Here is a 13,019-nt window from a genome sequence, read left to right on the forward strand (position 1 = left end):
TTAAAAGGCCTTCATTGTTAATGAATCGCTGTCACTTCAAAGATAAGTAGAATAATAAACAATGAATACAAGATGTTTCTTGCTTGTAATATGTTACAGAAATATGGCAGTGGAACAAGTGAAGCCCAGTCAACAGGATAAAATGTCAGCAGTTAACTTTTTTCCGCAAACTATAGATACTTTCAAATTTGAGTTTGATGTCACATGTTTACTGCTGTACCTGACTTTCATATCGCAAAATGGGAGTCTGCATTGAACATTTGCAAACAAAATACCATTGGATATTTTTTTAAGCCGCAGGACAATTTCCCAACACTTTTGACAAAAATCAGGATTTTTTTCGGTGTTCAGTCGGGCAATTTGCAGGCATGTTTGTGGTGACAAACCAGAGACCTCTGGACATCTCCAACCATGTTTGTGCCGACCAAAACAGGTATTTGAAGCCCAAAGAAGGTTTTTATAGCCCTAACAAATGTTTTTATGTCCAACCTAACCAGAGCATAAGCACGACATTGGGACATGATAGAAATAGTCACAACACTTTTAACTTATAGAAGTACTTAAAGCTGACGTTTATTTGGGCGAAAATGATCCAGACAGAAGTCCCTGTATCTCACTGAAATGTTACTGTGCAGGGGATTGTGTCTTTAAGTGTACTGTGAGAGAGTGATACATTTTGACGAGAGGTAGACACATATACTTTGTAAGATTTTGAGTTTTTTGTACTGAATCTCATCTACACAGTAAATCCCTGCACATCTATACAGCTAATATTCTTGACATTAAGCTTATCACTCTGCACTGATGTTGCATTGCACAGAGTATACTTGTTATTCTCTCTTCTGTTGGATGTGATTCTTATCGATTTTCCTGCAGCTTTCCACTCCGCTTAATAGTCACTATAATCAAACAAAAAGTGCACCGCTTAATCGGTTTATAGAAATGTAATTGTATCATGTTGTTTACTTCTGATAAAGTACCTCAGGGAACCTACAGTGATCAATAATGTATCCTGTTACAATAAGTTGCTGTTTTGCGATACATAAACAGGATTTTGGATCATCAAAACGTCAATGACAATCAAATGTCTGTTCTGCACACGTCAATTGAGCATTATTATTAAATACAGCCGAGAGATATACAGATGCTACGACATCTATGAATCTGGCACTATGAATAATACTGTGCACAAAGTTTTGAAAGAAGAAATTAAGGAAAACTGAGTTTTCAAACTAAATCACTCAGTCATGCATAGCAGAGTGCTATTCAGTGAGGACATGTTCTGCATAATACCACATTTAGCGTGTCCAATTACATTAAATGTTCGTATTGGGCTGCATCCTTCCCTCAGGGTTGTAGAAATTTCAAGGTGGGAGGGGTGGAGGGTTATAAGCATCCACTAAAGCCACTTCTCCATTTTCCTCAAAGAGTCTGAATCCATTAAAATTTTAAATTAGGCTTCTCTGCACAGAATGAACGTGCCCCCAACACAATCACGGTGTCAGTGCCGCAGCTTTGTGTGGAAGTCTACGTGTGCGTGTGTGTGTGTGCATGCATCGTGTGTATACATGAGGGGGGTTGGGTAGAATCTCTCTAATAGTAATACCTCCTCGTGGGCTCTTGCTCTGCGTACTCATGCCGGAGAGCACACACACTCACATACACACAGCATGTAGCGTGCATGCTAACAGACCTGCGGGCTGAGAGCTACAACCCCCTCGAAACAGCGCGTGGATGAATATAAACCCTCTTTGTGTGTTTTTTTCAAAACAATTCGGTTGCACGGGCAATCAGATTGATTCAAACTGAATGTGACACAGACGCGTTCAGCTGCTAATCTGAGTTTTTTGTCAGAGTCTACGCTCGTGTTTGAACATAGATATGTTTTGTTGACAGCGGAATCTAGGAGGGCTTTATGCAAGAAAGCATCACCATCTTCCGGGGAATTACACGGTCTGTCTTAACTATGTTAGCAGTATATTGGATCCGCAATCTCATTCTCAGGGTTCTCTGAGTTCACTTGACATATTTAAATGTACAGTAGATACATGTGGCAACGTGGTCCGATTTTATTTGGAGGCTTATTGCATTGTGCTTTTTCATTCAACAGCTGACAGAGACAAATAGAAAAATATGGGAACAGTGGGGGAATCATGTGATAAAGTTACCTACCAGAATCTAATAGGGGGATTTTGCAGTTACATATACAGTAAGTGAAAGACAGCTCAGCTCACATGATACACAGCAATCTGTTAAATTACATATTCACATAAAAAAAACAAGATTTAGAAAAAATAAAAATCTATTTTAAACTACATACTGCACCTTTGAGCTTGAAAAACATTTAAACGATATTTTTGGTGTTTTGGTTTATGTAAACCAAAGTGCAACACACACAAAACTCAAGATCCGTCGATGTCGTTGTGTGTGTATTTACAGCGTGATTGTGATTCATGCCACAACTCGCTCGTACATCTGAATTTTTTTTCCCATAAATATATGATTCTGTGTCAGCGTGATAGAATCTAATTGTACTCACTCTGTACATGCACACACAAGGACATTCATGACTGTCGGCATCATGATTTTTTACACATATGAGGCAGAATGTTTGAGCTCACATGCAGAAGACAAAAATGTTTAAAGAAAAAAATCATACTCCAGGTAGAAAAGGGGGTAGCATATGACCAGAGTAACCACAAACTGCTGCTAACTGTAGCTGCCCTTAGCTAGTTAGCTCAATTAGCTGTGTAGCTAGTTCAGACAGGGAGCTCAGGGACCAGACTCGGATGAGCCTGGGCTAGCTGGTTAGCACGCTAACATCAGTTAGGCCTCACAATGACTAAAATAGCTATTTATTCACTTTATGTTGACAATTGTTTTTAAATGCTTTTCTCTTTGCCAATGCCAAAGAAATGCCAATACTCTGAAACTTTGGTTGAGATCGAGCCTCGAACCTGACAGGTTTACACACAAACACACACACACGCACACACACACACACACACACCTACACACACACACACACACACACACACACACACACACACACACACACACAATTGAAAAAACTCACTGAAACATGTCAGTGTTTTGCACTTCCTACACCTTTGATGTGAAGCCCTGTTTTATGAGGAAAGGTTTTATCTTTGGTTTGCACCGCTTCAGGGAGGGAGTAGCACGCACATCAAAGAGCATCACATCCCTCTCAAATCCTCCACAGAAAGACAATCACAGAAGATTGAGATGAATCCTCAGACTTATTTACTGCAACAAATGACTTGTACCAGGAGAGATCTGCCTCTCATTAGCTGCATCTGTGAGAGACAACAGAGTTTTCTGGCAGCAGTAGGGTAGAGCTCAGTTTACAGCAATTATGTTTTGGGTTTTACATTTCACTTATTGAAGTTTCGAATTAATATTTGGCCAGTAATGCACCAACACGCTGAAGGAATACATTTAAATGATTCTGACACTTTTTAAGATTGTTTTATCAGTTAGAAGTGACATAGGCAGAATGTAGAGAGCCAGGTAGTGAATGAATCCTATTTCAATGACTTCAGTCTGAAATCTATATCACTATGAACCAAGATGTTGCAGTTCCTGTCACCCACTCTTTATAAAATCCGTGCTCACTATTTGTTATATCTATTAATGCATGCTATACTGCTGCTAGTCAGCTCCTTTCTGTACAAAGAACAGACACAGAACGCAACTCTGGACTCTGTACAATATAATTACAAACACACGTTTTGTTGTCAAACATAAAAAATGATTTTCATTATAAATCAGGATAAAACAATTACTGTAAAAAAAATATGCGTAAATGAAAACAATTCATGCACAGAATGTGAGGCCTGGCTGCAGTGCTGTTGAATAATACCCTTGGTGCAGTAATACAGTACGCTCAAGCTCCCATTAATCAAGTGCAGTTTTGCAATATAATGCAAAATTATGTGCTAACTTCCTTTAAGCTATTTAGAAAATAGATTTTCTTGCTTTGATTTTTATTTTTCTCGTCATGGCCGCCCACCTGAACACTGAACGCATGAGTGGTATGTATCTTCTTTTCTTTCTCCTTCTTTTCTTTCTGCCTCTTGAATTGACTGAGTGCCACAGATCTGTATGGTAATCAATGTGGAAAATGTGCCACTGTGTAAAAATGCGCTTGGCTGTGTAGAATTTATGACTCTCATCATTTCCGCATGGTAAAATGAACTGTAAGCAGTCTAGGTCCTGTCTTTCCAAGTCTGTATGGTTGCTGTACCCTCCATTTTGTAATGCTGCAGTCATATTAAAGCGGAACTCTGCCATTTTTACACATTATAGTGGGTTTGCCTATCTTAAAAACAGTTTATGTGTAAAAGTGTTGGAGTTAATGTTTAAGTTTGTGATCAGTGTAGGGCGATGTATAAGAATAGACACCTTTCTCAATTGTTCTGCACCAAAATCAATAACATGCCATCACTGAGCGATTGTACTGTTGTACTATTGTCTTTCTGCAAAAAAACAAACAAAAAACGGTTTAATCTTGTCTTTCAATAATGTGTTTGTATTTCTGAATTCAGAGCACTATCTGCCGTAAAACTCCTCTGCTCATCTCTCGGCTTGTTGCTGTTTATGTAACAGATACTGTATCTGTTTGATCTCCTCAGCACAGATCTCTATCTTATGAGCAGCTCAAAGAGTTAAGTAACACCACCAGACAGGAAACCATGTGTTTTCCTCCAGACTTCTGAAATTTTACTAAAAGTGATGCCTTGTGAGTCAAGCAGCAGGGCCACCGAAGGCTGTGATTCAGAAAGATGTGAAAGAGTTGCACTCTCTGCTGCAAAATGTGGTTTTAAGAGTGAAACTGAATGTGCAAAGAATCCATGCCAAGTGTTACCAGTGAAAAACAAACTCCCCCATTAAAGATAACAAGTGGTTTTAACTTGATACCAAAACTGGAAATCTGTATAAATGTATCTAAAACACCTTGCCTTTTGGGCTCCTTTGAAAGATTATAAGATGACCTGTTACCCAAGCCTTCTCAAAATGTTTTATGCAAAAATAATAAAGCCTGTAGATGACCTGTAACTGCCCATATTAGCTGGAAAACACAATGAGTCCACATCATGAAGTCTTACATGGTCCAACAGCAAATTAGATAAAAATAATACTGAAAATGAACACATGATAGTTCTTTTTCTAAGGAAATATCCAGGCACCTTGCAAAATGCCATTTTGTGACCTCAAAGTACCTCTGATTGAGAGTAACATGGCCAAAGAATAGTCAAAAAACAAGTGCAGAAGTGGAAAAACAGCCATTCAAAGAGCAAAACGTATTACACTCTATGAGCTTGCATTATTTCCAAGTTTATGGCTTTAAAAACTGCAATGAAACATTATATTGCTGGATTAGAAATCTCACTGGCTACACGATGCCTCAGTCATCTGGAGACTGACATGTAAGTGGCCCAGGAAAGAGGAGAAAGGAGAGAGCGTGGGTCACTTGTCTGCACAATCACTTGTTGGCTGTTGGGGACTTTAGGGCAGGCATAGAAGCTTGTGTCTGTGAAAGGAGCTCAAAAACGTACTTCTAAGGGGAAGACCCGTCTCACAACACCAAGTATAGACCACCGAACTGGATGTGAAACTCTTTGATACACATGGTGGGCTGGAAACAATATTTAACTTTTACTGCTCTTAATAACTGTTTATTTATGTATTCATTTCATCTATTTACTGATAAAAAAAGAGTGAAAAAAGAATCTATTTTTTTTCTGACAGCTCGATGATCAGTATTAATGATTGTGTCCTTTGAACTGTCACCTGTCAGACAGTTACATTTCTTTCAGCAGAGTCTTCTTTAAATCTTGAGCCATGCCCGAACTGAAGAAAGACTTTTTTTTGTGTGTGTGTGTGTTTTCCATGACAGTGAGAAGCTATTCATGCATTCACACTATTTTTTAAACCTCCTCTCAAAATACTTGAAATGCGCTGTCAAAATCTACTTTCTATCACTTCTAGCAGATTGTTTTCTCTTCTGCAGGGCCAAAAAAAATATAAAGATCATCAATCATCTTCAACTCCACAGCCTTGTGTGCATCTATTTTCTCGTCCCGTTTCTCTGTATTACGTCACACTCGGGGGAGATATTGCTTATTTCTTATCTCGATCAGACTCTTTTTTTATTTTTTCTGCATATTACTTCAAGACAGATGGTTCGCTTCTCAGTCCAAATTACCCTGGATATGTAATGGACATTGGATTATCAGCGCCGTTGCCAGAATTAAATGTTGGCATTTTGACATTCCTGTAAACAAATCTTCTTCTCTGAACTCTAACCAAGTGTTGTTTGTGCCTAAACTTAACTAGAACATAAGTACAGTGTAGCTACAAGATCAAACTGAAAATTGAACCTAACTGAATGTAAAGTTTCAACATATCAGTGGTTTGCAGAAAAGTACATTGCCAACATTCATCCTTGTAACTGGATTGGGATGTCGTCAGTGACAGAAGAGGGACAAAAAAGGATTGTAGTCAGCCTCAAGGCTTAAAAAAATATCTTGGCTTGGCTGTTCCTTTTGGGTACAAAACATGTGTCTCTGAAAGGTGAACTTCAGATGAACTAAGGGGAATTTACAAATGCAGTCAATGGATTTCATGGGTCGAAGAGTGTGAACATTATTCTCAAAGTTTAAATAATCACAGCGATTTCTAACATGACAGAAGTGATATAAACTAAAAGAAATTTTAATGCTGCTTGACTTGTGTAGCCTCAAATGGAAAAACAGTTGAACCATTCTCCTCGGCATGGTTTATATGTGTAAGTCATGTGAACCAGATTTCAAGACGAAGAGGAAGAAACAACACACCAGGACCCGACTGGGAGAGCAGGTGGAGGTTCAGGGGTTATGGAGAGTGAAAGAGGGAGAGAGAGAAATCCATTAAATTCTTTTGAAATATTAAGTAAATATATGTTTTCAAATACTTTCCCCATTCCTTTGGTGAAAGACCTACTGCACTGAAAGATTTAGTTCATTCTCGATTTCCACACGTGTGGACATGAACTGTGGACTAGGACAGCGAGGGAGAGAGAGAGAGAGAGATAGAGAGAGAGAGACAGAGAGAGAGAGAGACAGAGAGAGAGAGAGAGAGAGAGAGAGAGAGAAAGAGAGAGAGAGAGAGAGAGAGAGACAGAGAGTCCTGGTGGCTCTTCAGTTTTTGTCTACCTCACTGATCTCCTCGTTCCTCCGGCAGCAGCACCATCTCTGCCCACCACTTCTGCCTCTGTGTGCAGCTTCACCCCCTGGCTAGTTTTTCTAAAACTGTCCTCACCTCCAAAATGGAGTTTTTGTTACGCCGGACAAATCTATAGCACATTTAAAAATCATTTGGTGTTTTTGCTGTTGACAAATGAAAAGTGTGAGTTGGGGTGCCGGCTGAACCGGCAGAAAACACTGCAGTCATCTGTTCTCGATATGGCTGCAGAAAGACAAACACACACGCACAAACACACACACTCAGGTGAACTACACGGGGTTTTTTGTGAAGCCCAACCATGAAATGCAAAGGATATTTTGAAGCAGCCTTTGGAGCGCTGCTGTGACAGAGAAGGGAACATGAAACCACAGTTAATATTGTAATTAGCTTCTTGGCCGTTGGCTATGTTTGTACTCTGTGACACAAAAAAAGTCATCAACATGATTTTTAGCAGTAATGATTGTGCTTTTATTTGCGCGTGTGTGTGGGTGTGTGTGTAAAGCATACATATTAATGTGCAAATGTGCAAGATTATAATCGTGTGCGAGCAGGAGAGAATGCAAATATCCTCCCCACAGGCTGTCCCAAATGATGCACGACCCCGGGAATTTTCAGCAGTGTCTGTTGAGCGACTATGGACGTGAGCCTCCGCGTTTGGCCTGAGAGCTTTTAAGATTGGAAAGAGATTTTCTTCCCTGGGTTTTTATGTTAATTACGACCATAACCCTGTTTATGTTCAAAGTTGAATGTATCTGAAGATGAACAAAATGCCAGGAAAGTGTACATGGATAGGAACAAGACTTAGTCCCATTGTTGAGATCAACTATCGGCCTTTGAGATTCATTTTTTTAAATAAGGTTCGACTGGCAATGCAGAGAGGTAAAAACATTAAACCTGACTCAACTTTTGCCTGACCATAATGTATCGTCACATGGCAAGTGGGTAATAACATGTCTTCTGCGTTGTAGATTACATGTATGTGGTTCTTATGTTGTTAACCTCAAATGTTGTAATGAACTAAAAAAGAATCCTCTCTCAGAATATTAAGAACCGCTGTGCAATGCTTTGGAATCTGTTAAGCCTTCAGTCTCATGGTTGCATTCCTCAAACTGGACTTTTTGGATCATTTTCTATCTCACCAGTTCCTGAAGACACAGTCCTTTACGAACATCCTCTTTGTGTTGTTAAGTTCACTCTAAGAGCTTAGATACCTTTAGCTTGTGAAAACTGTGGAGATTTCTTTTTTAAAAAGACTTAAAGTTACATCTTTTTTTTAAAATCAATTTGGGATCTTGGAGATTCCGAAGACTTGAAATACGCTGGGCCAGCTGTACGGGGCCATTTTATGTTTTCTTTCATAGTTTTTTTTTGTGTTTTTTACTTCATGTTTAAAACGAGTTCTCATCTACTTCAGTTGTTTAGGAGAATTCTGCAACACTGTTTTGCTGTGAAGATCCAGAAATGCACACCACACTTTCCTCCAGCTGTTTTTGGTCTGAATATTGACTTAGGAACAGCATTGTTTGAAGCTAAATGCCAGTGTCAGCAAGCTAACATGCGAGGGTAAAGTTTTATAGTAGGGTCCTTGAATAAAGCATTACTTAATAGATGAAAAGGCCCTTTTAAGCATAGTTAACTGTATTAACTGCCAGTAAATGCAGACTGATATTTTTACTTATCCTAATAAAACAAGAAAAATCTATGAATGGCATCTTAAGTAATGTGTAGGAGCCATATTGCCTATTAACTAATGCTTATTACAAGGGACTTGATATAACAGTACCTAATTAGCACTAAACACATCATATTTTGCAGATATTTGGTCACAAACCAAAGGAACAAAATACAAAATGTCTCCTCATAGTGGTGAAAAGGCTAGAGGACAACTTATTATGATACATCTTCAGGAGATAAGACGTGACAGGAATGTTTACATTTTCATGGCGTACGGTCCATTAGTTGTTGCACTGACTGACTGATGGAGCGACATTACCATCCCACTAGTGTACACCCATGGATACAACCTCTTCTTGTCATTGAGGCTGAACGCTGGTCATAAGCACGCGCTTATCTTACCATCCAGTGTTCAAATATGGTTTAGGTTTTTCTTTTTTTGCATTTTGCAAGTGTTTTTGTCTTCCTTTTCCCTGCTGATGATTTGGGATCCGGGCCAAGTTAAGAAATGACTTCACACTGCACTGCTCTGCTGCGGAGCACTAGCGTGATTCTCAGAAAATGTGCTGGCACAAAAGACCAATTAATATGCATGTTGTTACTCAGATATTTATCGCCCCAGTAACACTGCCAGTTTATTACTGTGGTTGTTGTTTTGTTTTCCTTTTTTTTCCCCCCTCATATGCGTCTGAGGCCAGATCGCCCCTCAGACACAGCAGCAGGAACAGCTGGTTGGCAAGAGACAACACAAGAGCAAAACAGCAAGCACACAAGAAAGAAAGGTTGATCTATCTATCTATCTATCTATCTATCTATCTATCTATCTGTCTATCTGTCTATCTATCTATCTATCTTTAGAAATACAAAGTGTTTTCATGGAAACTGAACAGAGCTGTTGCAGATCAGTGTCAGTATTTTGTCAGTGTATAAAGAAATGGCTCCTATCTGTAACCAGCAGGCTTCAGCAACATGGTGCAGCATCATAAAACCAGTTTGTCATGTTGGACTCCTATAGTCCTGTATTTCAAAAATGATTCCCGTTAGAAAATTCAACCTCAGATCTCAGTCGGTTCTGTTTGAAATGTGCAGAGATATCATGCTACCGGGGAGATAAAGGATTTATTAGAAGTGCGCACAGAGATGTTAAAATGATGACTACAATAGCACAGACAGAAGTGTACAAAACTTAGATATTGTAATATTTACCATCCCTAGGTTTAGGGATAACATTTCAAGAGATAACTTTGTTGTTATTCAGTTTTTTCAGTAGCATCAACAAATTCCCTGAAGAGACCACAGCCAATGATGAATTTGCGACAGCATAACTTTCGCTATAGCCACAGCCTGCAGCCGCATGTCTCTGCACTCCGTCAAGAACCCATGCATTGATTGACACAGTCCTACATTATGATGAATAATGGCCAGCGAACTTTATCCTGACATGACTCCATGGCTATATTTCCAGCAGACATCACTTAGTGTGCACAAGGTTATGGCTCCAATTTACACTGAAGGAAATGAACTACACTACCTATGCTCACTGAAATTACAGTGAACGTGTGCCAATGGTGTTAAATGGCAAAGAGGCATTAGCAACATGGGACTGTGGTGGCACAGACAGCACTTCCATTGGTGGTTTTGATTGCTCTTTTTGGGGGGAGTTTTATTGATAATATTGAAGATATAAAATACTTAAGTGTAACTCCACATTAAAATGTGTTTACACAGAAGCTGGATGTAATTCGATAAATTTGCAAGGTTGCATTGTGGGTAATGTTGGCCCCAGGTTATATTGGCCTCATGATGGACAGTTTAAACACAAACAATCAAAATCGATACAGCAGAACCAGAGATGTCACATTTTTTGTTCCATGCATTCTTCTTCCTCTATAAAACCCGGAGCCTACACTAACCACAATGCAACCTAGCCACTGAGTGACATCGTTAGGGGCAATTTATCACATTACATGATGAAGCTTCTTCTGGAGCCACAAAAGGCTTGATGCTCCTTTTTTCATATATGTAGTAGTTCTCCTCAAGACCTGTAGACACACTTTAATGAGGAGAATAGGTGGAGTTACCCTTTAACAAAGCCTCATAATTCTCCACTTATTGTGTACTGCATCCTGCAGAACTCTAAAATCCAGACAAAAATAATTCAGCCTAACAAGACAGAAGATGGATCAGTGCTTTGGATTTAAAATCAACTCCAGCAGGGGAAAGCAGTTGGTGTGTGTGTGTGTGTGTGTGTGCGTGCGTTCATGTGCATCTCTGACTGTGTTCACGTGTCTTGCAAACAGAGCTATCCACTCGTGCTAAACCAGCAGCGTAAAGTGTTTGCGCGACTGAAATAATGCGCGTTGTTTCCCCTCATTTAAATGCCCTCCACTGTAATTGGTGTAATCTGTAGGTTTTTATTGAGTGCCAAGTCTGATTTTTATAATGTGCTTTTATGTGCCTCTGCAGAGCCGCCAGCCTGGCCAACTGCCTCTGCTCACATGTGCATCAGACCTCTCTACTTTGATGACGCTATTTTGATTGGATATTTTCAAAGCGTGTCCGGACTTGGTGTTTCTCATGGTAGTTCCTGGTATTCAGGACGTCTCAATGAGCCACATTATGAGAGGTCGGTGTCTGTTTGTGCACTTGGGGCAAAGGCTGCACCACAAGTTGCATTAATTTGTTTCAAGCCTACAACCCCGGGGCTGTTCTGCTCTCTCTAATGACTAAGCACAAGTTGACAGGGATGATAAAATAGCTGCTGCCTGTGAAAGTACAATGTGGAGCAAGATCACAGAAATGATTTCGGGGCCCATAGTGTGCTTTTGATCAGAAAAACTCAGACTATCAATAATTAAATGTTACTTCAGAAGCAAAAGTCGGTGATAACTTTTCTTTTAGTCCACTGATGCCTGTGTTTATATTTACTGCCGTAAAAACTCCCACAATCGACCCACACATGCATTTTTCTGCAATCAACCTCAGACATCCACTCCATCACAAGCCAGCCCAGCCAGGGTCGGGCTGAGTGGCACCTAGATAGATGTTTGCCGAATGGCTTTTAAAATCAACCTCTAAATCAGCCGCCATCCACTCTGAAACACGCTGTATAATGGGAAATATTGATATTTTTTTTTATTTTGGCATATGCTGAATACCTCCAGCATTAATCATGGCATTGACGAGAGTGCGCTCTCCTCTTCTGACTGACAGCCCTTCCTCGCTGCTCTACCAGTGTCTTTCCCTCCATTTGCTCCTGCCCTCTCTGTCTCCATGGCTCGCACAGCCTCATGATCAGATCAGAGGAGCCTGGTCATCTAAGTAATGGCTTTCCATCTGTTGATTCCTCCTGGGTCCATGGCCCCTACGTTCAGTGATGTATGCTCCATGCAACGGCACTGGACAGCTCATCCCTCTCCCCCACAGGCACCTCTGAATAAGCACATCTACCCAGGGCCAATCTTTGAAATGCACTTTGGGGCTGCCGCTGCCTGTCATTGACATCCACAGAAGGAGAAAAACACTGTAACCATTTTAGAGTCATCTAATGAGGCTTAGAGGAGGGTTTGGGGGGAGAAATCCTCTGTTTTGCAGGGGTAGTAAACTGACCTTTTCCCTTTTTCTGCAGGGGAAAGTCTCAACTGCAACATAACATCTTTAGTAGCATGTTCTGTTCCGTCTAATTATGTAGCAAATCAATTTCCCTGTCTCTCCCCGGGCTTATACCCCAACTTCCAACCCTGCTTGGCTTGGTGTTACACTCACACCCATGGGCTCCCTCTCTTCCTGCTCTCCAGCTACAGTGAGCACCCTGTCTTCAAACTCCTCCATGGCATTTTTTCAGCAACCCTGACACACCGTGAAATTCAGCCTTTCGACTTTAATTGAAAAACTGGCCAAATGTGGCGTGTGGCACGAATATATGAATTACAAATGAAGCTCTGAGGAAAAGAAAAGCCAAATGGTCACCCCTCAAAACACAGCAAAAGCCCGGATATGGTACTCACATAAATTAGATGAAATGCCACAGACTTTCACTCTACGTCTCCGTCAGCCTCCGTTCTTTTCTCTCTCTCTCCTGCTACCTCCCTGTTGTA

The 13,019-nt window shown here is 40.3% G+C and overlaps 1 protein-coding gene and 1 long non-coding RNA gene across 5 annotated transcripts in view; one reads left to right on the forward strand and one right to left on the reverse strand.

Moving 5' to 3' along the window:
* frmpd3 (FERM and PDZ domain containing 3) overlaps nucleotides 1–13,019 on the reverse strand; it is a 94,749-nt gene that overhangs the window by 80,856 nt on the left and 874 nt on the right. The window contains exon 1 of one of the 4 annotated variants that reach the window (XM_030395579.1): nucleotides 12,930–12,962. The exons of the other annotated variants lie outside the window; for them this stretch is intronic. The gene's annotated coding sequence lies outside the window, so the exon portion shown is untranslated. Of the gene's footprint in view, nucleotides 1–12,929; nucleotides 12,963–13,019 lie in introns of those variants that run through there. 4 annotated transcript variants of the gene reach the window in all.
* LOC115568366 (uncharacterized) overlaps nucleotides 1–13,019 on the forward strand; it is an 87,702-nt gene that overhangs the window by 52,867 nt on the left and 21,816 nt on the right. The window lies entirely within an intron of this gene.

The sequence above is a fragment of the Sparus aurata genome, chromosome 18, assembly GCF_900880675.1.
Source record: "Sparus aurata chromosome 18, fSpaAur1.1, whole genome shotgun sequence".
NCBI classification, from domain to species: domain Eukaryota; kingdom Metazoa; phylum Chordata; class Actinopteri; order Spariformes; family Sparidae; genus Sparus; species Sparus aurata.